Source organism: Conger conger, chromosome 9 (assembly GCF_963514075.1).
Source record: "Conger conger chromosome 9, fConCon1.1, whole genome shotgun sequence".
Lineage (NCBI taxonomy): Eukaryota > Metazoa > Chordata > Actinopteri > Anguilliformes > Congridae > Conger > Conger conger.
The window spans coordinates 14,612,004-14,617,251 of NC_083768.1; positions in this window are offsets into that span (position 1 = coordinate 14,612,004).

The window sequence follows — 5,248 nt, forward strand, 5'->3', positions numbered from 1 at the left end:
TACTTCAGCAAAGCGCTCACCTTCGCCGTCTCCGAGCGCCTAGACTGATTCTCAAACAAAGAGAGTTTGTCCCGGTTTGTCGATCAAAACCACACCTTACGAGCTATCAAGTGGTGATAGTAACTACCCCCACCTGCGTACACACCTCCCGTTCGGCCTGGGGAAGGATGATACGCTGTATTGCAATTTGCAAAATTGCAATTTGTTGCTACCACTGTTACGAGTATGGTGTTTAAACATTTGCATTTACAAGTTGGTGTACCTAATAAATTGACCACTGAGTGAACTCTGCTAGACGGCAGAGGCTATTGCGAGAGTTGCAGGTTTTCTGTTTCTCTTATCTTTTGTGTTTCGATCCTATGAAGAGAAGCTGAACTGAAATGTATTTATCCCTTTGTGTATATTCCAATATGCTCCATACCTGCCATCTAAAGCCTCTCCTTATCTTGGGTAATTTTAATTAATGGATCATTTTACTTTGTCCAACAAACAAATTCATGCACCCAAGGCAAACAAGTAGGCTACTTGAGACGACATTACTATTACTATTTTATTGTTTCCCATTGTTCTATAATATAAGGTATTGAGCCTCCAAGGTTAAAATTATTGTTAAAAAAAAGTGCCCCACCCTGGTAAATGGATCAAAAAATCGCTGCCACTGATTTAAAAAAAAACTCAGATAGACTCCCGAGGCACAATACAAGTACTGTTCTGTCAGCAGCCTTCTTGGGAATAGCTGTGTATTATGAGTTAACAAAAAAAAAAAACGTACGGCATACCCACCAGACATAAAAACACAGACAGTTATGAATTATTTCTGTTCCACAGAAGCCCCAGTACCTTTGGTATAATCATAAAACCAAGCACCCCCCCACCCCCACACTCTACCCCAATATGGCACCCCTACCCTTGCTATATTGATAAATGAAGTACACTGTTACCCTGTCTTGACTTGGATCACAGTAGACAGTAGACGGCAGAACAGCACTTTTGGGATGGTACAGAAAAAAGGCAAGATGACGTAAAGTTGACGTTACACGGAGAGGGAAATAATACTTCACCGTTGCACTCCCGTGCGCTCACCTTCACCGTCTCCGAGCGCCTAGACTGATTCGCAAACACGGATGAGTCCCTTTTTTCCAATGAAGACCACACCTTACGAGTTCTCAAGTGTAACTGTCCCCCCTCCCCGATGCCCCCGTTTGGCCTGGGAGAGGATGATATGCTGTGGGCATATTTTCTGTAGTCTGTCAGGAGACAGAGAAAAGTGAATACGGTTCTCCCAGTCTGCGGTGTCCACATAATCTGCCGGTCAGAAGGTAAAGTGGGAGAGGGATTTTCAGCTCTCTCATCCAGTTCACAACAAATGTTAAAATGTACTCAACATTTTGCTAATATGGAGTCGCAATTTAACCTTGCCAGTTCGGCAGCTTTCTCTTTTAAGGATAAAATATTGCCATTGTCTGAAAAGTTTCTAGTAGAAGTGATGTGGTTAGCTATATCATGACTTTAATAAACACCCAACAGTTCTGTAAATGGGGATATATTTGTGTTTATCTTGTGTTGAGCGTAATGTGTTTAATATACTTGTTTTGTTGCCGAGTGAATAACAAGGAAGTAATCTAAATATATCAACAGGCAATCAATCAAACAAAGTCAGGTTATGTTAATTTTGTTGCTGATTGGTGTATGATTCAGCTTTGAGAATGTGCCAAGGGCCAGATTTACGTGGGAACATTTCTGTCTCTGTATCGTATATTTCAATCATATTCGCTTGCAATGTGCACATTAAGACGTTGGAAGTTTTATGTGCGTTGGAAGGCTGACAAAGGCTAGCATTGGCCACACCATGTTATTACAAGAGCTAACTGCACTTTTAATCTCTCCAGAGGCAGGTATTGATTGTCATTTTTTTTTACATTTTACTTTTCTATGACAAGCCCCGGATAGAACATCCAACCTCAACTCAACTGCAAGTGAAGTTCCAAATAACTTTGCTTTGTCTGATGGCAACTAGATAACGACAGAATAGGTTAAGTTCTCCATTCCCAAATTTGGTCTTGGCCAAGAAGGGCAGGCAGTAGTTTCAGACAGTACAGACAATGTTCTGTCAGACTGTTTTCAAGCACCTTCAGCCTGCTTTACCTCATAGGGATGAGTAACAAAAACCTCAGTCTCATCAACCACTTGATTAGAAACAAACCATCTACTTAAGCCCCCTATAATGTTGTAAAACCCAACGCTAACCCAACGACGAAATTTAGCGAGGGCTGAAGGTATCAGCGTGCTCGTCCTTCTGGTGTTGTTGAAAGAATACTAATAGGGTTAGAAATGAGTGGCCCCTATGCAGACAGTCTAGATCAGCCAATAAACAAACCACGATGCAAAGGCAGTAGTACCACTCTGCCTTCCGCTCTTTACTGGTCCGGGCTGACCCAGAATCTCCACAATAGGGCCAGTAGATTCACCTTCGTTTATCTGACTCCATTTTAGAATAATAATTTAGATTAGTTGTCCACATTTAGTGGATGTCGTATTTATAATTTTGACTTGATCGCTATAGGAATCCTGAACTGAGATTTACTCTCCGAACAGTCCTCTGCTGGTACCACCACATGTCACATCGCGCGTAATGTGCACCTCTCTGACTAGCTATCTGTAGTCATCAGAGGTCGCAGGAATAGCTACTTTTGGGTATATCTGTTTACAGCCTAGGGACCCAAGCAGACCAACCTAGCTACGGCTGTGCTGGACATGAATGAACTACCACACGGAGGCGAGGGATTTACCACCATAGGTCTATGGGTGCTATACGCCGTGATACATTAAGCATAAATATTCATCCTCCCTAGACCAGTTTGAGGGGGTAAACCAAGCATTCCCTGTATAACTTTGAGTGTCAGTAAGCGAAACCACACAGATCAAGTTTTAACAATTTATTTTACCAGGCAGGTTACATACACGTAATTGCATACTAGTTCCAAATAAAAAACATTACAATGCAAACCAAATTACGGAGTCTTAAAAGTCATACCTGGTAATAAAAGCTACATACGGGAGTCTGGTTACAGACACCCTGTACGTAGAAATTACGTGCACGGAGTGCACGGGAGGCTGATTGCATTCTCCCAGATTGCTTAGTTTCTCCCTCCCTCTTCCTCCCCATCCTCCTCTCCCTCCTCCCTCCCACACTTCCTCAGCCCGCCGTAACCTCCGCTCCCTCTCACCCTCTTCCTTTGCCAGCACCGTCACCGCCTCACTCCCCCCTCTCGAATCCTTCTCCAAACTCCCCGCTGACTCTGCATCTGCCACCCTCCTTTCATCTCTCTCCTCCGCCTTTGACTCTCTCTGTCCCCCTGTCTCAAAGCCACCTCGCACATCCCCTCCCAGTCCTTGGATATCTGACACCCTCCGTACCTCCAGGGCCAGCCTCCGCGCAGCGGAGAGGAAGTGGGGGAAATCCAGAGACGCTTCCGACCTCATGACTTACCAGTCTCTCCTGGCGGCATTCTCTTCCGATGTCACTGCCGCCAAAGCAAAATACTATCAAACGCAAATTCAGAACTCTGCTTCTAACCCCCGGAAACTTTTCTCCATTTTCTCCTCTCTCCTCAACGCACCGCCTCCTCCTCCTCAGTCCTCCTTCGCTGCTGATGACTTTGCTGATTTCTTCGATGAGAAGGTCGCAGTCATCCGCAGATCCTTTACAACCACCGCCCCCCTCACTGTGCCCTTCCCCCCCTCTAGGCCCATCCCTTCCTTTTCCACTTTCTCCCCCCTTACAGACTCTGATGTTTCTCAACTCCTGCTCTGCCACCGCCCTACAACCTGTGCCCTTGACCCTATCCCCTCTTCTCTTCTCCAAACTATCACACCTGACATTCTCCCATTTGTCACCTCCCTTGTCAACTCCTCCCTGTCTTCCGGCTGTTTTCCGGCATCCTCCAAGAGGGCCCACATCACTCCGCTGCTAAAAAAGCCTACCCTGGATCCCTCCATCATCCAGAACTACCGCCCGGTATCCCTTCTTCCTTTCCTTTCTAAAACTATAGAACGAGCCGCTTCTACTCAACTTTCTTCCTTCTTTTCTAACAACAACCTGCTAGACCCCCATCAGTCTGGCTTCAGATCGGGCCACTCGACAGAGACTGCGCTCCTCTCCGTCAGTGAGTCACTTCATGCCGCACAAGCAGCCTCCCTCTCCTCTGTCCTCATTCTTCTAGATCTCTCTGCTGCCTTCGACACTGTGGATCACTCCATCCTCCTGTCTGCCCTGTCAGCAACGGGCATCTGTGGCACAGCCCTGGACTGGATTGAGTCCTACCTCTCTGGTCGCTCCTTCGAGGTTGCCTGGGCTGGTTCGGTATCGACACCTCGGCCCCTCGCCACAGGAGTTCCCCAGGGCTCAGTCCTTGGCCCGCTTCTTTTTTCTCTCTACACTCGCTCCCTTGGCCCTGTGATCACTGCACATGGGCTATCCTACCACTGCTATGCGGACGATACCCAACTCTTCGTCTCGTTCCCGCCGTCTGATACGCAGGTTTCAGCCCGTATCTCTGCTTGCCTGAGGGACATCCAGAGCTGGATGGACAACCACCATCTAAAGCTCAACCCAGGTAAAACTGAAATGATATTCATCCCTGCTAATACCTCTCCCCATCTGGATCTCTCCATTTCCCTCGGGGATACCACACTCACGCCGTCACCCAGTGCAAGGAACCTCGGCGTGGTGATGGACAGCAGACTGTCCCTTTCCGAGAACATTGCGGCGGTGACCCGGTCTTGCAGGTTCTTCCTATACAACATACGGAGAATCCGCCCCTTTCTCACCCCCTACTCGACCCAGCTCCTGGTCCAAGCGATGGTTCTGTCCCGCCTGGACTACTGCAATTCCCTCTTGGCTGGCCTCCCAGCGTCTGCCATCAGACCCCTCCAACTCATCCAGAATGCAGCAGCTCGTCTGGTCTTCAACCTTCCCAAATACTCACACGTCACCCCCCTGCTTACTTCCCTCCACTGGCTGCCTGTCATGGCTCGCATCAAATTCAAAACATTGGTGCTAGCCTTCCAAGCAGTTAAAGGGTCTTCCCCAGCTTATCTACAAAAAATCATCAGACCCTACACCCCTGCCAGACCTCTTCGTTCAGCCTCCACAGGCCGCTTGGCACCTCCCCCTCTCAGAACCTCCACCTCACGCTCACGACTACTGTCTGTTCTGGCTCCACGGTGGTGGAACGAACTCCCCGTT